The sequence below is a fragment of the Bombus vancouverensis genome, chromosome 15 (genome assembly GCF_051014615.1).
Source record: "Bombus vancouverensis nearcticus chromosome 15, iyBomVanc1_principal, whole genome shotgun sequence".
Taxonomy (NCBI): domain Eukaryota; kingdom Metazoa; phylum Arthropoda; class Insecta; order Hymenoptera; family Apidae; genus Bombus; species Bombus vancouverensis.
In genome coordinates this window covers 2,041,724-2,068,414 of record NC_134925.1, presented here as the reverse complement: position 1 = coordinate 2,068,414, position 26,691 = coordinate 2,041,724, and the positions used below count along the sequence as shown (strand labels likewise).

Genomic DNA, 26,691 nt, shown 5'->3' with positions numbered 1-26,691 from the left:
TATTTGGAGTGGAGAGAAAATTGTATCGAGAGATCGTAAATTTCTGACTAAAAAAAAGAAGCAAATGGGATTAACGATGAAATACGTCTTTGGAGAGATCGAAGCTAAGTGGACATTTGCTTCGTTTATTAAATATCATAACGATATTATATATATACTTTTTCGCATATTACGTACACTTCGTACATTTCCGTACCTTTAGATACGCAAAGATCCGCGATCTACGAGCAACGACGACTAATTCGTCGAAACATATCTGTCCGGATGTACGATCGTGATCCCTCCCCAGGGCTGTTCATTTATTCGGACACCACCACCGTAGTCTGTCCGAAGTGTTTACTTCCGCGACGAGGGATCAGCAGAAATCTACCAGAGAAAGTTTAAAGCCTACTCGGATATGGACGGCCGACTTTAAGATCCCTGTTTCCCTAGGTGGATTCAGAGGCAGTTCGCCCGACGTTGTATGCTCTTCGTGGCTGTTGGCCGCGCACCCGACATTCTCAACCCACGCAACTACCGTAATCGAGGGGTGTGGCACGCTAGAGCTGCGAGCCAAGGTGTGTTTTGCGGCGGATCTTTTTTTCCGCGTGGTCGTATCTTAAGTAATGACTTTAACGGGCGAAGGAGAAACTCCACCCCCTGTATGCCTTCGGTGCCGAAGCATAGCTATCGCGTTTCGCGCGACATTGCCCACCGAGGCGCGACGGTATCGTTGCTCTTTTTACGCCTTGTCGGAAGCAACAGGATCTAACGACTCGATTTTCCTCGGCTTTTTATCCGACTGGATTTTTTCGGCGGAACGCCTTCGTCGTTTCAGGGGGATGGTTTTTTATGCCGCTCCTCGTTTCCTGCTTTCCTTTCTTCTCTCCGTGTTAAAGAGACCGTTGAAACGAATCGTCAGCTACGCCGACGCTAACGAAGTATCATCGATCGGATCTCTCTCGGAACGGTGCTCGTTTTCCACGAGCGAGTTTCAAATTTCCTTTTCGCCCTGTTGTTCGTCTCCGTGGCCGTCTTATCCTCCCTTCCACGAACATCGTCGTAATCAGAGACGCAGCCCTCCGAAGCAATTTTACCCCTTTGTTGGTAAACGGCCGAGTCCGGTCGAAAATCAAGCGACAACCCCTTCCTGTCCCCTCGTTCTTGGTTCCTCCTCGTCCACGCGTTCCTTTCCTCCGTTTCCTCCCCCGTCTAGGCAGCTTAACGATGGGTTTCGTCGTTTCCGTCATCCTCGACGCGGCCTGCCGGCGGACTGTCAACTATCAGCGGCCAGACAATAGCGTGATTAGGGCACAATGCGCTCTCTCTCTCTCTCTCTGCCCCCTTTCTCTCTCCTCTCCCTTCGCCCTTCGTTTCACGATTGCTACCGGGCTATATCTCTTTCTATGTTTCTCTTCGCTCGGCGCATCAGCTCGCTCGTGCACGCGGCCACAAAAGGACACGCCGCTCCACCGCACACAAGCATACCCTAACGTCACGCGGCGGCTCTCCTCTGCTTTCTCTCCAGAGAACCGGAAGCCATTGTGTATGACGGCCAACCGAGCTCGCTCTCCGACTCTGTCTCTCAGGTTTGTCGTCGTCGTCGTGCACCGAAGGGAGCGTTGCGGCGCACGCCTGCGGGATGTCAACCGCGCATTAAGTTGATGTACGAGCTCCTCCAGACCCACGACGCTGTCTGCCCGATGGCTCCCGTTTACGGGCTTCGGCCATCATCGGGGGAGAACCTGCAGCAACTTCTCGCGCCGCTCCTTCTTCGAGTACCACACCCCCGCAGGGCTAATGTCCTTTTCCTACGCACGCACACCGAAACAACTTCTCTTTCGTCCGGCTGATCGTGTCTCGCATAGACGTCGAGGATGAGCGAGTTGCGCGTAGTCTTTAAACTGAGACCTTCGGATTTCCAGATCTGTAACTTTTTCACGTCGAACCGTTTATATTTCTGCGTACATACTTTTATGCATTCGAACATATCGACGTTCGCGCAGCGTAATAAAGTAAAACGAATCTCGAATCCTTAACTGAGACTCTTCGAAGCCGAACTGACCAAAGGTTACGGCGAGAAATAGTTCAACTTTTGTGGGAATGTTGCTCGTCGTGCGAATTTAACACACAGTCGAAGAGATTTTTCCAAACGGATTCGAAGACAAGGCAGTAGAGGTTTTATGGTAATTGGTGGAAATATTGGAAGAAGATCGGGGCTGATTATCGAGCGATTTACAATATTCTCCGATAGTCTGCCGCGTCAAACATGCTCGTACATCAAGGGGTGTTTCATCCTCCGCCTTCTCCGTGCTTTCCCCTGACGTCGTCCAACCCTGATGAGACGAGGAAGATTAGCCTCGGTCTCTGTTTGGGGAGCTGATTAGCCGGCGGCCCTTTGACGCGACCAGGAGCGAGCCTGCTGCAAATGACGATTCTCACCGTTTCCACGTTCCCTCGCGATCTTTGTCCGTGCACGTACATCGGGATCGCGTGAAATCCGTCGTAGTCTGTTTTTTCTTGGGTCGAATCTATTTTCTTCGGAAGATATCAGGCTTCTTTGAAGCTTTTCGAGCTTTTGTATCTATGACAGGAAGGTGTTTTCAGAGGCTTGTAGAGGTATAAAGGACACGTGGAATGGTGGGTAGCGAACACGAGAAATCGAATTTCTGTCGGTCGTAAAGTTGAACGGGGATAAAGCGACCTTGGCCGCTGCGTCCTCCTTTCGAATTCTCCATGTGGCGCTGTAACGCGCGGTATTGTGCGCTATTTCAGCTGGAAGAGAGGCTGTATCGTGTTCCCGAGGCGAGAGACGAGTGCCAAGGTACGACTGCGGCTTAGGTAGTTTTGCAAACAGCGCGTGGTACACACACTGTTCTTGATATATCGTTGTAAGGATCACACTGTGAAGTTTGTAACCTTCCAGTTAATCTTTTAGTTGCAAGAATTTTACTATAATTTATCGTTTCCCTTAAGAAATGATAGCAAACAACTACGTGTACCTAGCCCAACCATATCGTGGGAGATTGCAAGTCCAACGCTGGACGCGATGCCACCACTCTTCTGCCTAACCACCGTAACGTTTCAAGTTCGTTCTAAGATCGATCGCTTCATAGTCTTCGAACGATATCACGCGTACGTTCGTATGCCAAGTAACGATCTTAGAAAAGAGAGAGCAGCTGAGAAAAACACGACGAGGCTAAGGAAGAACATGGCAAACGTGGAAGAGGGGGTACTCCACGAATAAAGTACACGGTGCAACGTGATTCAACTGACGCGTATATATCATCCGGTCGTCCAAGAAGAGAAGAGATATTGCTTCGGCCGAGAGGAGATCGTTGGCTTTTCTTGGAGCAAAGAACAGCTAGTCTCGGGATTTCGCTCCGGGATTGCGTAACGCGAACTTCGGATGCCAACTTGGCACGGTCGCTACATAGGAAGAAGAAAAGGTGTGCAGACGAGGTGGAAGAGTCGGAGAACGACCGAGAGAGAGAGAGAGAGAGAGAGAGAGGAGAGGAGAAACAGCGCAAGAAGGGTGCGTTTTTGCGGCCTTTCTCGGCCTCTCGACGAAATCTCATCCTCGACTGGATTTCGGCTTTGTGTCGAAGTCGCGAGACGTTGCTTCGCTCTTCGTCTCGACGTTTCGATCCAGCTTGCCGCGTTTCATCGCAGACTCTCGGTACATCGACGACCCTGTTTCCCACCTCCTTTTCCCTTCTCCTCGAAATCTCTTCGTGCTCTCGATCTATCATCGGCATTGCCAAGCAAGAGGAAGCTCTCTCCACACGGTCGACTTTATCCGATCTTTCTGCGCGGCTCCACGTCGCTATCGCGATTCCGTGGCATACTATAATGAAGATTTATAGGGAGCTTGCCTAAAACGGGGATGGGATCATCGAGAGATGGCTTATTGCCGTCCTCCGGCAAGTTTTCCAGGTTTAAGCACCCGCGTCTTCTTCTTTTCCCTTTCCTCTTCACTTCGAGGACAGTGAACATTCTTAGGGGATAAAGAGAGAGAGAGAGGAGGGATGCGAAACGGGGGATAGGGGCTGCAGGACAACACCGGTATATTAAACTTTTTATAAAGAGAAAGAGAGGGAGGGGACCGGCGGTAAGAGGATTCTGTCATATTAAAATGCTCGTCTTGGAGTCTTTCGAGAGGATACGGGCCTCTGCTCTCTTTCACCTGGGCCTCTCCTCGAGTCTCGATAACCCTCCGGAAGGTTGCGAAACGAGCGCGTCGTCCGCCCGTAGCTCGCTGTTATTGCCAACCATGGAAGAATGCGAGCTTTCACCGATAAAATGGGTTATGAAGGTCTTTGACTGGTTTCCGCCGCAGGATCTTATATTTTCTTCGCGTTTCTACGGTTACAGATGTATTACGGTCGATCGTAGATTTTCACGTCTAAACGTGTAGTCGTAGTAGCGAATCTCGATCTCGGCGAAAAAGCGAGTTCTAAAAGAAAACCAGAAATTTACGAGGGTGTCTCGCGACACGAGCTTTATTGTCGGTTCGAGCGGTGAAACGCGAGTCGCGGGAGCCGTGTTCCTCGACGATTAGATCTATCTCGCCATTGAATTTCACCTTCCCTCTCTTTCCTCTGCCTTTCGCTCACGACCGACATAAATTTCCACTATCGGATGGCTCGCAGCTTATCCGACCTCTCTTCGTTCGTAGCATCCACTGACTTTGTCAACTTGCCTCCATTTTTTTGTGCCGTATCGACTCCAAAAATCTATGCATCTTTAAAATAGTACACAGTAAGCCAAAACTGTAAGCAAATAAGCCAATACGCGACAACAAAACCAGCTCATAGCGCCAGTCTCTTTCGTAACAAACTCTCTTCTCTTCTTTAAATTCTCTAATTTGTGAATCGTAAGAAGCATTAAAGAGGATGTTCCAAACTGATGCCGATATAGCCAGTAGTAGTAGCAATAGTAGTACATTTAGCGACAAATTCGTCGAGTTTCTGTAAACGTCGAAACACTTTTGTGATTCAGTGTCGCGCTGATGTCGCGTTCGAGACAGGATTATCGGCGCGGGAATCGATTCGACGGAAAATTCGATTAAAAACCAGCGAGCCGCGTAATCTGCAACGAACGAGAGAGATGCTGTACCAGCAGAAAGAAATCCGGCTTCGAAGCGGCGCGTATATCGGCTTTGCAAATAAAACACACACTGGCCGTGTCTCGTTGGTGGAACTGTGGCGCGAATCCGCGTTAGATCGCGATCGATATCGGAGGCAGAGCTCTCGCGTGTATCGAGCGAGCGCCGCGTTTCGTGACGTTGCCTGCCTGTTGGTGGTCGATCGAGATAGCGATCGCGCCGCTTTGTCCCGGCGGGACGCGCGCCAACGCGTTCGCTATCAGTTCGAAGATAATCCGCCGCGTACATCGGCGCGCCTGCGAGCGTAAGTCGCGCTTTAAGTCGCTTTTAATCGAGCTCTCTCACGGTAAGTCGAAAGGGGGATGTCCTGACACGTAACAGAGAGATTCTAAACTCTGGTTGTTGGCCATCTTACGGGGTAACGGAGCGAGGAGGGCTGTTACGGCTGCTTTACATGCAAATTGCAGGAACGAGGCGAGTCTCGACGGTCTTAAGGCGTTTCGTAATTGCCGCGAGTGATCCCGGATATGGGTTATCACGATCAGAGAAATCACCGGTGTAACGTGGTCTTGAAAGCTCGCGCAAAGAATAAAAGTATAGGGTGAGATAGGGTTATTCGAGTCGGAAGAACGTTCGACTGAAAATTAGGAAATTACCAAAACTTGGTTCGAGATAATAATACGGTACGGTATTACAACAACGATCGAGTTTCGAGATAGAATTTGAAACTTAGGTGACTCGGATAATCCTGTCTTCCTCTATTTTCTCTCGGGGATCGAATCACTCGAAGTTATGGGGTCGCCGACTCGAGCATGTGATTTTCGTGGTTTTCAGTGGATTACGAATCTGGTTGTTAGCTTTTCATTAGACACGGTTATCGCGCATGGAATCAAGAGCGAGATTCAGCTTAAGATCGCTATAGATCTACCGAATTAACGTTGTCAGACCTTTCGTCCATTTTCTTAGCGTTTAATTCTTAACTGAATTTACGTACTACAGCGACACGTTTCTTTCGCGAATTTGTTCGATTGTTTATTCGATCTCGCAAGCTGGATAAAAGATAGATTTAGCAAAAATTCGATAGTTCGCTCATTTGACGGTTGGTAAAAGTCTTTCGTTTCTTCTTTTCTACAGACTGCGCGTTTTTAATGCACGTAGAATCGTCGTTACGCGAGTGCCACCGTCATTTAGTGTGCTTTAATGACGTTGGTGTGACACGAAAGGGGTGGCAAACGAACACGAAACACGGCTTCTTCGGCCGTGGGTGAAAGAAATTCCGAAAGAGGCGCCGAAAGTGACACCCGTCAAAGAGAAAACGCGAAAAAAAGCGGGATACGTTACACGATGCGTGTACGGTCAAGCTGAAAAACGACCCTCTGCTCCGCTGGTTAATTCGAAAGAGGTCTCGGGCGTGTCATCAGCCATCCGGTTGGACCCTCGCTGGACTGGCTGTTCTTAATCGTGGCGTTTTGTCACCTTTACACAAAGAAAAGGGTTGCGGGAGACCTGGCAAGGAGATGGAAAAACAAGCACTAGAGTTTTATCGTGCTAACCATTTATTTCTCCATTTATGTACGTTTTAATCCTTGGGCTGCGGAGATTGGATTAATTCCGAGACACGCTGATGTTCCAACGGTAGTTACATTCAAAGCTGCAGTTATATGTTACCATGTTTTAACACTTTCTAAGCTACGTTTTGATCGATTCACGTTTTTACGTATAAAATTTCAGCGATATATTCTTGTGAATTACGTTTGACAAGTAAAACGAAGGGTTTACCGCAATGCCGCGAGCTAAACGTGGGTGGTTCGTACCAAAGGCAAACCGTGTTTTCTGTTTCTGCAATGTGTCGCGTTTTTCGTGAAACGACTCCATAGCAAGAGGAGAATGCTCGCGGGCCTCGCGTGTATTCGCCACCGAACCTAGCTCGAGCGAACGACGACGCGCTCACGAAACGAGATTTATTCGATACAAAATATTTGCAGAGTTCTTACCAAGGTTTCACGACAGAAAAACAAAGCTCGATCTCGCGCAGAGAATTTCTTCGAACGACCCAGACTTTTTACAAAGTCGCTTCGCTGTTTCGTTGAAAAAATTGGCGGCGTTCGTGTACCCTCTTTGCGTTTAAGAAACACGTAACGACTAAACCTGTCAAATCGAACCGAGGAAACGAGATGGCAGGAGAAAAATAGTAAATGAGACGTTTCAAACGAGCAGGAAAACAACTCTGGTCCATTCAATATCGAGGAAGCTTGGCTACTAAACGAGTCCGGAGCTTGCGAGGAATTTCTTGGCAAGCGGCGCGACAGCGTGATTCGCGTCACGTTCAACTGACCTGCGACAATGTTTCCGCATCGGACACGCGATTTCAAAATATACTCGTAAATGCGTGAGAACGTGCCGTGTATGAGTGCCTATCCGTGTAATATCCGCCTAGTGCCTACCTCGGTATCGTACGGACCACGAGGTCGTGCACAGCTCGAAATAAAATAATAGCGCGCATCTTGCTCGTTAACGAATGACGCCATGCAAATCAAGCAAAGTAGAAGTACTTAAAAAATGACGAAATTTAACAAGTGCTTATTTTTCTCACCAGCCACTCTACTTAGGACGGATATTCTTTGTATTTTTCTATATTAATTTCCCACAAGTGCGCAAAAATCCACGATCTACCGATACAATTAATCCGTTAAGATCCGTGGCACGATCGGCCGAAAAATTGTTCTTTTGCTTGGTCTCCGGTAATTCACCGTAGGGGCGAATTAAACGAGTGGCCGTTTATAATGAGAATAATCCAACCGCAAAGGGTTGAAAGCTTTTTACGGCTCGAATAAACGTGTACGAGGCGGTAGAACGAATCCGGTGTTTCTTATTTACAGGATTAGCCCCGGGTGTCCTGTTGAATTTCGGACACGTTGCCCGGGATAATCGCGATGCACGAGACGTTACTCAACTGCGTGCCTCGTGGCCGCTCGATTACGTCCGTTGGATTCATTCTTCTATCGGTAGAAGATTCTCCGCACGTTTCTTATGCCAGAGGAAATCTTCGAAGTCACATTGTTTCGTTATTTCTTCGAACATTGGAGGACAAAGCGCTTCGCATTACGAGTCGAAGCTTCAATATTTCTCCTACCTGCTCCCCGAGGTCGTTCCGAATTTTAAGGTGACCATTAAGAACTCCGGTTCGCATTTGCATACCGCGTTTCGAGGCTATGACGTCGGACTTTGCGTATTCTTGCGAAAACAGAGAGGGACACTCCGTTAATGCGGAACATGGCCGCGCCATAAATTCCACGGAATAAAGAAGGGCTGTCCCGGCGTAAATACCGCGGCCCCATTAAAACTTTTCGCGTACTTAGGCTGGAATTTATTTCAACCTAGCCACGTGCATCCGGCCACCAGAGACGCTGTAACCGTTTTATGGCGCCATCTCCCGTTTGATCCGCGCATATTTCTTACGAAACTCGCTACTTTTCAGCGACCCGTGCCCTCCCCCTCGTCCTTTACGTACGTGAACTTCGAACCGAAAGTTACGATCCTCGGCGATCGAACTTTCGTATTTAATATCCGAATTACCGACGACCGAAATATAAAAGTTATACTTGTCCATAAATCATGGGACACTCGGTATATTTGAGATTGGTATAAATGGACGTTGTGCGTTATACGAGATGAAATTCACGTTGGTATTATGCGTTCTCATTTGGGGATCGGAAAAAGAAATTTCTATGAATTTCGTACTATCGGTCGTAGTCTCTTGGGAGAGAATTTGTTACAGAATTCTATAACAATCTGATGAAAGGTTTCTGCGAACGTTTGAATACTTCGGCGAATCACCGCGTGTGTACGAACGATCTACCCAATGGAAAAATTCCCAAGCTCGCGTAACAATGCGTTCTTCTATTTGGCTGTTCGACTGTGTTTGTCGGTTAGTTTGGTATTGGCAAAGAGGATGAAGAAACGTCAGATTCGACGAGCGGTAAGGCGAGCGCATCACCGCCCACGAACACCTTTTTGGCTGGCACCGAAACGGGAACTCTAATTCGAGATCGGCGTTTAACGTCCGGCAGCCGCACGCCAGGAAGCCGTGGCGCTTGCTAATTTATTCTAGAGGAACGCAAACACAGGAATTCGTCGGCTATCTTCTCTCTTCAAACGAGACTCTTCTTCTTCGATTATCGCGTGGAAATAATTGTATCGATTAAAATTTCCTTCGTTATAAGACCATAGAGATAAAAGACATCTATGTGCTAATTACATAAATTGTATATATTATACGTATAGAAACCGTACAAAAAGAAACACGAATTAGGTAATAGAAAATGATCCAAATTACGACTTTTCTCGGACAGATGCTCGTTCTCGAACACTACGCGCTGTTTACGAGCAAGTTAGATATCTGTTATTCGATGAGCCAACACCGTCAGCTTCGTTATCTGCTGCTGTGTTTATAAAGGCACATGGTTTTTAGTCGCGGCTACGATCGACCGACCAACCGAACACGCGGCTAATGCCTCTATTGTTCCCCTTTCCTCCGTGGTGAAACGCGGCAAACAATAGGATTACGGAACTTCTCTTTTCCGACTGGTAATCTTTTTTCAAACGCGAGCACACTGGGTCGAACGATGACCGACAGACCAGCCTCTCTGAAACAGGACGATGGTTTTTTAAGAGCATTGTTGCCAATCGTGGGATATTGCATGGGAAATGCGATAGTCCGTAATTGGATTTCAAGGGAAGAATATTTGCGAGAGAACTGGGTGACAGAGGATACTTTTGTAGAAAAAAAAAACCGTGTAGAATTGACATTTTGTTACGTTGGTAAAGCGAAGATATTGTATTTACATTGCAGTTAGACAGCTACGCTACAGTTTTCTATGTAATTTCTACTCTTTAGAAGGAAATGGTAATTATCGTAATTCAATAGTGCGAGGTTAGTGACTTTTTCGTAGTCACAGGCGCTCGTTTCGAAACACTGTGCACCACGAATCGACTCGAGTTGGTGGCAACAGAGGGGAGGGAGAGAGAGAAGGAGAAAGAGAGAGAGGGAGAGACAGAGAGAAAGAAAGAGAGAGTCAGCACGGCGCACTTGCATCGAGTGCATAAAATTCAGTCAACGACCGCTAAGCGCTAAGCTAGGCTAGGCCGGTGCGCGCGTGCACGCTGCTACTTTTGCGTCAGGGTCGACTCGGCACAACTCGGTGTCGTAACGCGTTGGGCTAGGTTAGTAATATCGTCGAGCAGCCGGAGCTATTTACTAGCTCTATTCTTACGCACCAGCCAACCAGCACGCGTCTGCTCACCGACACATACACGCGAGGATCCGTTTCCCTCTCTTCTCTAAGTTTCTAGAAGCGTGTGCGTGTGCCACAGCTTAGCGAACGACTCTGATAAAAGCAGTTATCGCACACGAGCTATCGTTGTCGGCTCGAGTTAGGTTAGCGTAGATCCCGATTCGTCGACGGATTTCAATGTCGACCCCGACCTCGTCAATACGAGCGTCGGCGTGTGTTGCGCTTCGTGATACAAATAATCTAATAACAAGTTGGCTCTGGAACTACCAAACCGGTAAATACGGCTGGTATCGCGCGTATAACTCTTTAGATTACTAAAAACATGCGAATGCTTTAGGTAATATTGGATAATAACCTACTTTTATGCAGATAAAAACACGATTACGTGTACTTTCTCTCTTTTTTTTTCCTTTTTACCTTGATTAGATAGACGAATTTGTGCGTGATATATGTGGCTGTATGTTAGAGGGAAGTAGTTCCAGTTCCAGGAAACAATTCTGCTGAAAACAAAACTGTACGTTTCTATTCGGGTAGCTCGAAAAGTATTCTACGTTATAGGATTAATAACTAATTCTGTATCTATTTTTATTTTGGCATCGTGCTGTACTTGTACGTTTTTGCCAAGCACGTGGTTTATACGCTGTAAATTTACCTGTATACCTGCTATAGCTACACTTCGTTGGCTGGTCAAACCTTAATTGGCTGGCGGGTCCAATTTCTAGCTTTCAAAAATAGTGTAGAAGAGATCAGCCAGCCATCTTAACCACGGCAATCCGAAACGTAGGACGAAATAAAACGGATCTTCACCGTACTTCGCCAAAAGGAATCGGTATGGCTAGATCCTCGCTTGGAAAACCTTTTAGAACCTCGACGTATTAAGGCTCGAAGCTTCAACGCGTAACACCGTTGCGTTGAGGCATCTGCGAGTTGGACGACGATCGAGGTATTAGACTAGTACGGTATCTATACGATAGAAAAGAGTGAAATTTGGAATTGAGAACCATTTTTCCATAACGACAGTTCGATGGTCAACGAACATTCAGATAACTATATCTATATAGTCGTCAAACGAGTCGTAATCTCGCAGAGTAAAGTTCACGGTTCAACGTAGCCCAGAAGCGTGCTGTTTCGTAAAAAAAAAACAGACGTAATTATGTCGTTAGAATGCGTTCTCGTTGAACACGTTTGTTCGCCTTCTCTCAGCGCGCCGAGGCCGATCAAAGAATCTGTTTTTTCTACACAGCAGGTTAGCGTAATTCCCTTCGGCGAGGTTGCATTATTCCAGCGAGCTTGTCAGCAGAAATTGCCTCGCGATCCAGTCGAGAGATGGGCGTCGTGTCACGTTATCTGTTACGTCACGTTCTTATGAACTTGCACGCTCGCGCGCAATAAACTGGCTACGTGGCCATGCGCTTCTACGTGATGGACCGTGTGCTTACCTTCTACGTTCTTTCTGTTCTCCTCTCGTGAATCACGAAGCTACCTAAGGACCTACTGCGCCGTGACACGCAACGATTACGCTGGTCCAAGTGGACGTTAAATAACGATGAACCACAAAAGTGATCGAATGCGCGGTTAGAATCGGAATCGTTGAAACGCATTTAAAGACAAGGACTTATTTCGAATTGCGATAACGAGAGTAGTGTGATAAAACAGTAGTCAGTTATCAAGACTATGTATACCGTGTATTGCGCGTCGTATCACCCACGCTGCAGTTAAATATATCTTTGTATCCGCTTCGTAAAATTAAATCCAAGTCTTATAAATTATATTCAGAGTACTACGTATGGCGTTATTTTCGATTCGCAACCGTTTAAAATCGAATACAAAGTATAAAGCGAATCTTTGAGGATGAATCGGAGGAAACGCGTCGAATCAAGACCGTTAGAAATTTCCAACCTTTTTCACCTTTTTCGGTAAAATTATATATTCCGCGTAGAAAAGTGAAATTTCTGCGCACGGGCCTGACTCGATAGCCGGGAGCTGCACTTTCCTGTAATCACGATTATTATAGTTATACCGCGAGTTTTAGCGCAATTACGAATAACGTGGAAGATTGAGAGTGTCGCATACGTCGAAGGGGGTTAAAGATAACATGGTATTCGTAGCGCGAACATCCAGAAGCTCGTTAAAATCGGAGGCGGACGGTTCAATCGTTCTCCTTGTTAGCCAAATTGGATAACGAGTCTTTCGCGTAGAATAATTGGCCGCTTCGTACCGGAGTGCCGCATCGCCTCCTGTGGAAGACAAATCAATTCGACTTCGTACTGCTTCACCGAGCAAAAGTGAAGTTTTCAACGAGTATGTCCAAACACGCGATCGTGTCTAATGAAATTTCAAAATATATAAAACGCACAGTATAAAAATTTCCCATGATAAGTGTTGCGATACTATCCGTGACTATACCTGCAGTGGCTACGAAAAGTAATTGCACGGTACTCAATTCGTTCAATCGCATTTGTGCGCGTAATACCTGACACCAAGCGTGTTAAATTTCTCACCGTTTGATGATATTACCATGCGAGGATAAAGATTGAATATTACGAGAATGAAATGTAGAAGCTGATAAAAAAAGGTTTCATTGAAAAATAAAGGCGCGTGCAAATACCCTTTTATAGCCACACCGTAGCTTCTCTTCCTTCCACGCATCTCACTCGCACCTGCCGGTTCTCTTTCGCGCGACTCGCGCACGTACGAGATTGGAAACATTCGCGACGCAATAGGCAAACACTCGGATCGTATGTTTACGTATCGGAATGTTATAGCTGCTCGGCAATCAGGTTTTTCTTGGGCTAGGTTACGCGCTATCGTCTGGGATCGACGCTGTTTACCGTCTCGTGTCTATTCTCGTGTTCTTCGAACAGTCACAGTTACCTGTGCGCGCGTGTCTCCGACTCTCGTGCGCGCTCGAAGCGCGTGCAAGCTCACACCAACCGATAGCGTAACTCTTGCGTCCCCGGATGTCTCTCCAACTCGACGAGCATTTATCTTTTCCTTCGTACACGCATTCAGCTGCTACGTATTTCATCTGTTCGACGAGGAAGAATCAGCGAATAGGCGAGACTTGAGATCCACTGGATATCCGCGACTGGAATTTCACTCCGTTCCAAACGAACGTCGTTCCTCCGCGTGCTCGGAATAACAGAATAGTCGCTGCGTATCGTGGACGAGAAACTAGTTGGGACGCGTTTAACGCTACTTCGATCGGGATTTTTCTACGTACAGGGACATACGTCCCTTTTAGCGATGATTTTTACAGATCTTTAACCTCGTTGATAAATGTTTTTGAATATGTAACCGACGATACGATGTTGAATGCGAGGTGTAAATGCTTCGTTTCAAATACGTGTACGACTCGTGGTTTTTCATTGATCTAATTTTCTTCGATCGCTATCGGTACTTTATCTTAGAAAAGTAGTCGAGAACGTATTAACGTGTACAATTATGTTCCAAGAGTCAATACGCGAAGAAAGATACACGATAGATTTACAAACGAAAGTCTCACGATAAATCAATCATATTTCTCTTCCGTGCATTTTTGAAAAAAAAATATTTACCAATAGTTAGCAGATTACATAAACTTTTGTTGATTCTTCGATTACGCGTACAGCGAAATACGCTGGATTCACGAAGGATGTTATTTGCGCGATAATTAGAAAAGGCCCGTGTTTCCACGGCGACACACGTCGATAAGTAATCACCGCCTGTCGCGACAATAACTCGCCGGTCCGAAAGGAACCAGCGTCGTTTCTTAATGAGACAGCGACGCGTCACGTGTTCTCTCGGATAGACCGCCCCGGGGCCACGTAATGAACAGGTATCGCTCGGCCAAGCTTACGCTTTTCTCTAGCGCGTATGGCGGAACCGCAGACAAGAGGGAACGGTGTCGGTAGTGCAGTAAACTCGTGCCTGTGGATAAATATACGGTATTATATAAGTTGTTTGCTGTGAGCCAGAGAACGAGAGGAGAGAGAGAGAGAGAGAGAAAGAGAGAATACGCGCGGAATCGAGGAACACAGCGTGTGCGGATCTGTAACCGGCTTCGCGCGCGAGCGTGTTGCGTAACAATCAGCAGTCTGACGCGATCCGATGACTTCTCCGCGATTCCTCTACCTACGTGTCGGTCGCGGGGAAATTCGTCAAGAAACTTCCACGATCTTGTAACATTAAATCGTGCAGCTGGACACGTTTCGGAAAATCGCATTGGCATTCTTACCTCGGTCGTTTTTTCCGTCATGGAACCTGCCGTGTATACGCGACGGAGTTACGTAACGGAGAAGACGGTGTCGATCGTGGTTGCACTTCGAATGGCGTAGAAGTTCGGGCGCTCCTGAGTAATGAGATTCGAGCAGAATTCGTACGCGATGATCCAACAGCAATGGAATTAGAATAGTCAAAATTATAGTAGAATCAGAACGCGACGACCAAACACATCGAAGTTTCGCACGTCGAAATGGCGTCTTTGTTATATCGTTTTATGACAATTTCACGTGATCTCAAGCTATTGTCGGACGTTCTGTAATCCATTGAATGTTTGAGATTGCAGTAGAATTAGAACACAATGATCACACGCCAAAGACGATCAAAGGCTTTCTTCCATTCGTCAAAACGGTGTCTTTGTTGCGCCGTCTTACGATAACTCGAAGTGGTCCCGAGTTGCTGTTCGAGATTGCGATATAATTAGAGTAGTCGGAACTAGAAGTATCGAAAATTGTTTCATTCGTAGATACATAGTATTATCTCTGTTCCGTTGTCTTGCGACAAATCCGAGCAATCTCCAGTTACTGTCGGAAACTCTGTAAATGTATCCAACAACCGAGATTTCAATAGAGATAGACCGATCGAGACTGCAACGTGATCAGGCACCAAAGAGATCAAAGGTTGCCTTCCGTCTTCACGACGTCATTGTCACGACACCCTGCGACAGCTCGAAACGTTCCCAAGCTGCTGTCACGGCTTCTACAGATTCAGCCAACAATAGAGGATTTGGTTTTCAATCGATCCCTTGCCATGTCCGTATTCCGATCAAAAACTGTCAGCGGATGCAGGTTTCGCGTTTTCTTTTTATCTTTTTTTTTTTTTTGAAGGGTTCGCCAATGGATGCCCTTGCTAATCGTTATTTCGTGCCAATTTGTCCCATTGATCCAGGGGACCGGGAAGAGAAATAGCAGGCCGATGGCTCTGCTATTTCGTCGCATTGTCGTCGGACAAAGGAAAAGGCGGACGAGATCGTGCAGGCTCTTGCCGCGTTTCGCTGCCGTTTCCGTGGCCAGATTTCAGCTCGCATCGAATAACAACCTTGATCGGCTTCGACAGCTGCTAATGCGGCGCGATGAATTCGATTGGGTTAGAAGAATGGGGGTGAGTTGTACGCGCCACCATTTCGGAAGGCGTCGGTCGGCTCAAACTACCGCTTGATTGCGTGCCAATGTGCTGCGACTTTTCGGATGGATCGAAGGGTGCCGACGGATCGAAATTCTGTCGATCTCTACAAGGGAGGATAAAACGAACGAAGCAAAAGAGAAACCGGGAGCGGAGAAGGGGGCAATAGAATCGCGGAAAACGCCTTTTTCCCTTTTCCCCTTCGCAGAATCGACAGGTTCAAAGGGAGGGCTCCGGATTTTTCTCGTTTGAAGACCGTGCGACGTGAGCTTTCAGCCAATTTCCCACTCGTGCAGGTCACGTCTTATTGCGCGACCGAATACATAGAGTTCCACACGGACAGAGAGCCACTTTTTGACCACGCTGATATACCCCGTCCCTATATATATTATATATTATATATATATATATGTATATAAAATATATATGGTGTCGCAGTCAGTTGGTTCGAGGCATCTCATAAATATGATAGGAACGAGAGCTTTTCGAGGATACGCGACCGGACAACGCTTCCGTATACCTGTTCCTTCTTCGGCGTGATTCTATTCGGAAAAGAGGGATTTTTTCGCGAATCTCTCCCCCCTCGTTGTATTCCCACCGACCCTTGAAATCTCTCTTTTTTGCCGAACAAATTGTTTCTTTGATCGTACACTGCCTTTTCCCACCTTTCCTCCGTCAAGACATTAAACTCTACGAAGAGATTAAATTTTCTAAACTCATACGCAAACGATTGGTATAAATTTTTTCTCTGTGTGGACGATTTGTAAAAATTGCCGTATAAACAAATTTTGTTTTACATTTTCCATTCACTTTTGCGCCTAAAATCAGCCCCTTGTCTGTTATACGATGATTACAGATAAAGTTCTCGCGCAGTTCTGTCGACAAAATCAGTTTATTCGATTACGTTGCTACTCGAATATCATCGATAAAGTCACACGGCCGCAAGACCATAAAACGGCACCTGTTACAGCTACCCGTGGAAGCGAAACAATACCGACTGGATTCGCGGTTGATTCTACGTGACGTTCGACCGAAGGTGGGCCCACACACGGGTTCTTCCAGGCGTCACCTCACGTGTCGGTATTAATCAAGCGAATGCTCGGGCCAGATTGGTTAGTGGTAGGCGATAGGAGGAAAAAGTAACGGCTTACGTAAGCAGGGGACGCTGGAACATATTTAGTCGCGGTAACTCGTCCCGAACAGTCGAATCCTATCGTTGCTTGGGACTCGAAGCGTCCAGAAAAAATTGTTCCACTTCTGCTACGAGTCTGTCACTGTCGATAAAAGTACAAGAATAAGTGATTTCTTTGCGATGAGATTTTACAGGTGAGTGGTTAAGAAGTTTCTTTTCGGCTGTGTTATTCATCGTTTAATAAGTATTAACCGCTGGATATGAATTTATCTTTGTTGGTTCACGAGCAGCTTTGTTGGTTTGTCCATTGGCGAGCAAAAATTTCGAATCGTTCTTCTATTTGTAATTAAATCGGATCATCTGTTAATTCTATCGTGAATTCGAAATTGAAGTTTCTCATTTTTTAGTTCGTCGAAACTTTTGCCAAAGAATTTTCCAAGATAGCGGAATTCTAAGTCGATTTTCATTAAACGATACGATCTTTCGCCAAAGAATTTTCTAAGCTAGTAGAACGTTAAACTGATATTGTTTTTGAAATTCGCGGTTTCTACGGAACTCGAGATCTCGAAATTCTAATATAATCGTTGATATATAGTGTATAGCGACACGTCATTTTTGTGCGAGATCGTGACAGCCACGAGAAAACGATACGTTCGTTCGATGAGTCTTTTCTATTTTATATCAAAATATTATACATTGACTATTCGTTGGATCTTTTCAGCGTTCGCTGTTTATTTTAACAGGAAAGAATTAAAAACGTCGGGGACATTCCCAGCGCGGGATTACCGTTTCCGTATGAGCAATCAGTTTCTCTCACTTTATAAGGAAAAAGTATAAAAGGTACCGATGACTTTTATCGAGAATATTCATATGATTTTTCATCTTCCGGACTTGTTTTCCTTTGCAATTCGAAGCAATCGACGTCTTGATTTTTATATTTTAGTTTTCCTGGAGAAACACGTACTCGCACAAACGTGTGTTCTTTGCAGATAACATGTATCTGCTACTCAGTTATGCCAATTTCCTCGTTTCTTCAACGTAGAGATAACATTTATTACTTCAACGTGAAGTGATACACGCATCGTGTCAAAATGTGTAAGCTGTTTCAAAGCCTGGCATGACGTAGGAGATATTTTTAATTAACAGAGGATTGAAAGAGGCTATTAAATCAAGTAGACTGCTCGAAACAATTACGTACATCATTCTTCGTGTCATTTTGAATTTCATGCTTATTACTCGTGTCTCGTATATATGCAGTCGCCTCAACAAGTATTCGCACGTCATTGTGTGATAGCATTTATATACCGGTAAACCTAATCAATTAGATTTAGGTATATTAAATTTCGTATCATCTAGTAGCAGGTGTATATTTACATATGATTAGAAAAATTTGATGTTAGGAAAATGGGATACGTATAAAACCTGATAAAAAAGCGTTTCGTTGGAAATGATAGGCATATGTAAATCGTTTTTGTAACCGTTGTATATATATTTTCAGCAATTGTCTTGAAATCAATTTATACGCCAAGCAGTTAATTTCCGCGCATCTGCCAACTAACTTCTTTTAAAAATTTCTATCGAAATACTTTCTACATTAAAAAATACAGAAAATCGAGACTAACGTTTTCCTATAATATCATGTCACACAAACTGACATCTAAACAGTGTTTTATTATGTTTAGAAGTAACATGCATTTCCTGTTGATAGGTCAACTGCGACGCAGAAAATATTCCTTCTTTACGATATCAAAACTACCTGGCTTTCACATTGCCATCATCGATATCCAACGTTGCTTTAATCCCCGTAAAACTTCCTACTTATACGCATTCGCTAGAAAACTCACGTACCTCGTAACTTACGAGGAAGAGTAGTGGCTATCGACTTCTAATTTACAAGAGTCCTTCGTTAATACATTCCTCGTAGGAAACGTTGCCTTATCTAATCTAAAACGCTTCGATTCTGCTGTCACGGGACCAGGAGGCCGGTGCACGATTTATTACTTCGGTCGTGGGGTCGCGCAAGCCCCAAACGAAATTCTCTTCGTGTTCGTGAAATAATAATCGCCGGTCAGGTAACGTTAGATCTCGATATCTCGGGGTCCCCGGATCGAGTAATCTTCTTAACGAAGAATCGTCCCTTGCGCTGCCGGTGGAAAGGGAAAGATGCGTCTCCAACGTTGGATCCAATAAGCACGGCTATCGGATACGCTTGTCTATTCTCCGGAGAGACGAAACTCCTGACCAAAGGCGTCCGCGAGAAGAGAGAGAGAGAGAACACGGGGCAAAACAATCTCATTGTAGGCTTGCGCCTTTCCGGGGGGTCGGAAAAGGTACTGGATCGAGGACAAACGAGTGGCAGGTGCGTCTGTTTCTAGGATGGGGACCCTTAATACGGTATTTCATCGATCATAATGCGCCCCAAACCTTCATCACGCTTTGTATCGCTCGAATGGAATTGGTGCGGCTAATATCGATTCCTTTTGTCTCTCTTGTTGACGTTTCTTTTCCCTCTGCACCTTTTTTCCCCGCTGTTTTCCTGCATCATTGTCGGAAGTGCTTTGGACACGCGTGAATGTGTCATATCGGAGTCTGTTACTCTTTTGTCTCGTGACAAGCGTCGAAACTTGGTTTCCCGAGAAGCGGAATTTTCATCTTTCTCCTATTTTCAGCCATAGAATCTTGCTGACTTTGGTTGCGCTACGAATTTAGGCTCGCCGTGTATTGCTACCGTGTATCGAGGTGAAGAGTAATAGAATATGGTGTTTTTCTCTAGTAGGTTTCACCAGATATAGGTTACTATCGCGGAGAAAGTTTTCTAAACTTCATAGAAGCGATTAAAATCGTATTTCCACCGACTAGTTCGCCATGTTACTGCAGAACGTGGAGGACGGAAGGAACCGTTCGATTAATAGGAAAGTTTTCTCTAGAATTCGAACTAGTCCGTGAAAAAGAAGGTCGGTAAAAGAAGACGAAGAAAAAGAAGAAGAAGAAGAGCAAAATGAACTCAATGGAAAGCGAATGCGCAGACACGATCTAGAAAAGGAACTTTCCTTGGCTCCCTTTAGTTGTCTAGAAACTGGTGAAACTTTTCTGACAATCCTTTCTCTCGTCCTCGACGCGGTCTTTGTTCTCCATTGCGATTCCAACGCGTTTCGTCCGACGTCGTCTAGACCCTGCGGGACAATGCGCGTCGCTATTTCGGTAAAACGCGACTGATTATTCCAGATACGCGCGCGACCGAATAATACGCGGAGGAACAAAGCGACGTGACACCGATGCCGCTGGAATGGCTGGCTCATTATTAACGCCCGGCGAAGTATCGTGTCCCCGGCTCTCCCTTTGACGCCTCTATCTCTCTCTCCACTATTCTCTCGTTTTGTCACGTTTCGACCAAGCAACGAGGAAAATTGTCCGCATTCCCAGACTCGTTGATAATTCCCCGCTGTGATAGTGTTACGCGCTAGTGAAGATAGATGGAAAGTTTCGTGGTTGGTTGTGACCTTCGGCCACGATTTAGAAAGCGATATCGGAAGAGGAACACGTTGCCTTATCTAATTTTTAGCTCTTCGTGGGCAAGCATAGTTTTGTACTGTAATTTTTTCTCTTACTGTTTTAAACTTAGACAACATTTTGGGGATATTTTCACTTTTTAAGTGAAACGTTCAGAGACCCTTGAAAGATAAAAACTTGCTTCGAAGAAATTGACGAGATAAATTTTGCTCGAGATACAAACTTTTTGGGTTGCCTATGGCCAGATAATAACATGGACGATTACCGATGTAGAATTAACCGCTAAACATCGATCATTTTCTTAATCCTACTATGACAAATCTAAGTCATTACGTTGATATGACTGATATAATAATACACGACTATAAATTACTTTGCAACGATATTACGAAGCTTTAAGGAATATTTGAGGCACGGAAAAGTCCCAATTTTCGGTCATCGTTGTTTCTCTCGCCAGGTAAGGGCGGGAGGAGAACCATTCTCGGTTACAAAATTACGTAACCACGCTAGTACCGTGCCATTTGGAGCAGATGCGACGGGACGTAGACCATTAGACGTCGCAGAAAGGACCCTTATGCTCGTTTCACAGGGTCATTTCAGTTCTCGGAGGAAAGGTATGCAAATTGTACGGAGGAAAGGGCGCGTTCGATTTTGAACGCTGCGTTGTCCGAGACCCTCGAGCTGTTCGGTTTTTTGCCTCCCTTGCTTAAAGGTAATTCGAGTCGAGCTTCCCTGCTGGGACTTGGGAAACTAGTCTGCCGTCGCCTGCCCTCTCCCTTCTTACCTTCGCTTGCGAAATTGGAAAAGCGCGACGAGCTCGTTCCAAGAACGATCGAAGGTTCGCTAATGTACCTTACGGCGTGAAAGTAGAAAAACGATCAAAGACCAGCTCCAGTTGGGCAAATAAATTCGACACGGATACTTTTTCAATGTATTTTGTATCGGGCCATTTGAATATTATCTTTTTAGATCGATGGCAAATCTTGAAGTGTATTTTCAAAGCAAAGACTTTCAAATGGATGAAAAAGTTTGAAATAAATTTATTTACGTGAAATCAACCGACTGGAATTTGTAATAAGCATTTTATCATTAAGAATAAAAGAGTCGATGATTTTACTTTTGCTCGATGAATTAGAACACGTGGGAAGAAGCCATCGATAGGACTTGACGACTATGTTCCCATTGTAAAATTTGTAATTTTATAACGACACAAACATTTCTAATACAATAGGTACAACTCGTTTTTTCTCATTTATTTCTCCAACATTCCGACCGTTCTATCAACGAGAACCGAACAAGAGCAACGAGGGTTGCGGGAAAATAATCGCTGATCGAAACACGGCAATGACTCAGCCACGTTCCGTGGCAGTTGTCTTTCGATCTTGCGCGTATTTATTTTTCGAGCGCTTCGCCTCCTTTGTCGTGGAATAATTCCGAAGGCGTAGACACGAGGCCAGGACGCCGGAAGTTCAGAGTGCGGATCTTGAAGGCGCGGAAATAGGGTGGTAATGGGAGCAAGGTGGAAGAGATGACAAACACCGTGGTTCAGAGGGAGAAAAACTTTGAAGGGAAGCGAGAAAAAGAGAGAAAGGAGGAAATGACTGGTAACGCCAGGAGCAGCTGCTTTCGAGCGTTTAGCGAATTTTGCCGCGAGGCATTAAGAGGGCCGGGCCCCCCTTAGTTCTTTTTTCCAGCGACTCGCCTCTTCCTTCTTTGCTTCCTCGTTTCCTTTTCCACGCAAAAAACGAGCATACAAGGGCCACTGGCCGGATTCACACGCCGAGGATCCCCGACCATCGTCGTCTCGTCCCAATGAAAATCCCGCTTTCTCGCGAAAGAAGCTGCTAAACTTTGAAGAAAAGGTCTTTGGATCCATTTGGTTTTCGTCCCGTCGATTTTGTCTGGGATGTTTGCGAGCTACCAAGGAATCCCCTTGGAGTTTCGACCGAACGAAACCCCATCCGGAGTCGATTAATCGTCGGAAAAGAAAATCGAAAGAGCGAAGGAAAGCTGGGACGAGCCGGCTAGTGGAAAAAGTTCCAGTTGGAACTGGAAAACGCGTTTCAAGCAGGTTTCACGGTTCGTGAAAAACGTACGCCGGTTCTCATGCACGCACCACACGCGAGCAATATGATAAATCTGAAAGAAGACGAGGACACTTTGGACGATGGTGCTTCGCGCGGCTAGAGGCGGACGTTTTTTTGCGCAACTCGCGGGAGAGAAGCCTCCCGGGGACATTTTCACCCTCTTCTGCGTGTCTGAGCGAAAAAGAAAGAGATTCGGATGCAGCAGAATGTAGATTTAGCCCAGGCTGCTGCTGCTTCCTCAGCGTTTCTCTCGCAATCGTTAAGAGAGGAAATCCAGCTTTCACCGCCTTTGCTTCGGAAATTATCTTGGCTCGCGAGTCGAACAAAAAATCTCTCCAAGAGTTTCGATTTTGAACTGTTCGATTCATTTCGAATCTCTACGTAGAATTTCGCCGCAAACGTTTCAGGACATATTCAGTATGTAGAGTCGCGATCCTGTAGAATGGCAATGAAATTTCAAAATACACATATCTCGCATAACGCGCACGATACGTTCATAAAAGCAGTCTGAATCTACCAGTATCGACGAATACTTTCGTGACCCACTGTATATCCCAAACCCATATTTTTTTCAAAATATACAATTCAAATACCCCAAGCTTCGAAACGATCTAATACTATAAAAGAAGAATCGGTGTCTGGCGACATATTCCTATATATCGAATATTAAATTGTTATTTAGATCGCTTGTACTTTTGCGGTACCTAAAAGGCAAGGAAGGGTGTTGTACACCGTTGGCGCGAATTGTGGTTAACGGGCTGGAAAGGTAAAAGAGCAGCACGCGCGAAAAAGAAAGAAGTTTCCCGCGGAGTCGGCTCTACCACCGTCACAAAAGAGCTCGCAATATTTCTGTTATGGTACATTAAATTCGTACGAGTTTTCTAACGCGACCGCGTCGTCAATAACGGTGAATCGCCGAGAAATAACGGCGGGGAGAAGAGAACAGGAACGGGCAAGATGGGAAAACACATTTTCTTTCCCTCCTTCTCCTCTCCCTTTTTCTCTCTCTCTTTCTCTCTCTGGTTATTTTTCTTAGTCGTTTTGTGGAATTCAACCCGCAGCCCTGCAACGAACAATCGATCGATTTGTTTCGGCCAGCTGCGCGTAAACCGCCAAAGGAAACGCGAAATCAAATTGCGTGGCACAAACGGACGCCCAAACTTTGAGAAATAAGTTGCAAATAGAAAACAATTCTTGCCTGATTGTCGATGAATTCGATTAATGCTCTTTGTCTCATCTTCCTGTTGCAAAGAATCATCTACGCATTTGTATGGAAATAAAACGTGCAAGCGTGCAACGACGGTTTAATAACTCTCTAATGTGCACCAGCAGTCAGAAATGTTAGGACGCTCACAGAAACGACCAGAATATTGTTAAAATTTCTAAAATTATCGACTAATTCGAGACTTGAAATTTTCACGACCATTAGCTGACACACTTGCGATTCTTCAGGCGAGTAATGGAATACAAAACCGCATTATTTTGAGTTGCGACGCTCTATACATCTGCAGCAGTGGTTCCCAAACTCTTTATAGTCACAGCGCACGTTAGAAAATGTACAAGTGTTTACGCACACTTTGTATTCAAATTCTAAAATTTACAACAGCAGATGCAGCTACGCGATTACAAAAAGAAAGAAAGGAAAAAGAAAAGAAGAAAGATCTTGTTGAATTCTGATTCTGAACTTGGGAATCACTGATCTATCGCGTCAGCGTCATATCGCCTCGAGGTAAATCAAACAAAGTTGATTCCTTTATAACTCTCCAAACGTTATTTTCTGTTTATTTCAACTGCTGATACGTAGATAAGTTTACTACGCGATAAGTTTATTCCAACTATATGTTTCAAACCGGAACGAGTATTTAACGAAACTCGTGGTTTGGTAGTTATCGATTCTTAAAACGTCGTTGCGTTCTACTTTACGTATATCGTGTTAAAGTTGTTCAATGAATCACCGAGGCAGTGCCAGTGCGAGTTTGAAAAGCGAGTTGCTCGAACGATATGCCGATTAGGACAGGACAACAATGAAGCACCGACCAGTTTTCCTATCTTATCGAGTAATAACACGTTTCGAAGCCTGATACGCAAAACTTGGTTTTCCATCGTAGAACTAGTTTAGAAACAATACTTGTATCTTATCGGCTCGTAAAGCGTCGGAATGCGGCAGCTATTTTTGCATTTGCTTTTCGAGCCTTCGATTTGCCGGTATTGGTTCGTACTTGTAATTGGATGTGATGCAATGCACCACGACCGACAAGTTTTCGATCTTTGAAACAAACACGTCAAAAGAGAAACAATTCTAAATTCTAAAGAATCCGAGTGCAGAATGTGTTCTAGTTTTTGTTCGAAAGATCTAGGCTTATGATCGTTTTACTAAAAAATCACGACAAACTTATCGAACGATCGAGGTTCGGTTTTTCCTTCGATAAAAGGGAGAAGCAGATCGACACGATATTTCTATGGAGGCACTCGATAGCACAAATACCACCACTCGACACTAACTAATGTCGGACGACGACAGCGCAGTGGTTAGCGCCTTAGGTTACGAACGTTCGGGACCCGCTGGTTCAAATCCTGGCGACCGGAGTCCGATTTTCCTTCCACGATTCTTAAATGAGAAGAAAATACAGCAGTATCCTAGCAGCGACATCTACAGCCTGCAGTCACAATTATCACGGACAACACTTTTACACCTCATTTCGAAGATGAATTGGTTTGTATTCTCGAGAAATAAGCAACGCGATATTTAAATCAACCCCTTTTTATATAAAGCAACAGGTACGCAGATAGTACCGTGTGCGAATATTAATGCAAGTAACTGTATCTCGTACGATTGTCTGTCAACTGGGCAAGAAGAAAATATTAGTACCGTTGCTAAGTTTCAACGCTGAAAAGACGAAAGGCCAAACTTGAAAATGAGAATACTCGAGTTATTTCGATCCCGGTGCTTCGAGCTTACATTGTAGGTCAGTCTGAGCGGGACAAAAAATTAACGGCCGGCATTCGCCAAGATTTATGGGTGGGTGGACGGTATGGTGGCTCGTTTGCAAAAGTAGCTCGTGGTGACACGTTCCAACGAGGCTGCCGCGTTCCGTTTGACAAATGGATCGAAATTACCAATTATCCCCTAGCGTTTTCGTCGACGTCGGCTTCGATAAAGCCAACACGAGGTTCTCTGAAATCGAGCGTGAAGCGCGATCGCGATAATTTACGAACGGTCGCGCGAGCGGTTTTTGTCGCGCAATCGTGTGTGTTCTCTCCGATCCCCGATTCTCTAGGATCGAGTCGCGATATATCGTTCACGCGCCATCGACATCGTGACGGTTCTAATCGACATCAAAAGAGTTGCGGTATAAGAATTAGTAAATATCTCGATTTAAACGATTTTAATAAAGAAAAATCATCGTAGACGAGGAAAATTTTTTTCGTTACCGGTAATCATCGCGACCATTATTTTTTAATCGTTTAATTTTTCAAAGAATTCCTTTCGAATTTTAGAGCCATCATTATCTTCCGTATAATCGGAAACAAACTTTTTTTCGTAAAAATTTTAGAAAGAATGTTAATTTTGGTGTCTGATTCGATCACGCACGTATTCCACGACACACACGGCTATTCAGACTCGCACGAGTATTTGAACACGCACACACACGCGTGGGTGTTCCATAACGGTGTAGCAGACCGTGAAAAGTAAATCAACGCGAGCACGTTCTCTGTACGAGGCCATTGTGTTGTTATTATTTCCATTAGTTATACATCGAACCGACGTTCTAGCTCTTATAAGTTTTCTCGTAGTCGGCGCGTGATGTATTCGACGCGTTATTCAACTCTTACGCATTTACCCCGATGGAATTTGGCATTTACACGTATCTAATGGTTCGCTTTTACCTTTTTCTGTTCCAGGTAAATCCACTGGCCGATCCCCTATGTATTCTTAGTTCGCAGCGAAATACACTCTCGCTCGACGTGGTACGTAATCCGCTAAGCGAGAAACCAATGTCCCGAAGTTCGATTCGTAGCGACGGGAAAGGAATTTCCTGTGGTCCGGTGACTTTTATCGGGAACACCATTCCCGTCCGCCTTAACACCCTGTGGGGAAGGAGCCGTGATTTATACGAGCTTGATCGGCCGTCCTAAGCCTCTCTCGTTAGAATCGATTGCGCGAGGGTGGGCGACTCTCTTTCTCTCATCCCCTGGCCA

The 26,691-nt window shown here is 45.3% G+C and overlaps 1 protein-coding gene across 8 annotated transcripts in view; it reads left to right on the top strand.

The window, feature by feature from the left end:
* heca (hdc homolog, cell cycle regulator) overlaps positions 1 to 26,691 on the top strand; it is a 167,710-nt gene that overhangs the window by 45,379 nt on the left and 95,640 nt on the right. Inside the window, exons 1-2 of one of the 8 annotated variants that reach the window (XM_033347679.2) lie at positions 16,934 to 17,088; positions 26,395 to 26,460. The exons of 6 other annotated variants lie outside the window; for them this stretch is intronic. The gene's annotated coding sequence lies outside the window, so the exon portion shown is untranslated. Of the gene's footprint in view, positions 1 to 16,933; positions 17,089 to 26,394; positions 26,461 to 26,691 lie in introns of those variants that run through there. One more of the 8 variants, XM_033347675.2, reaches the window with a different exon arrangement.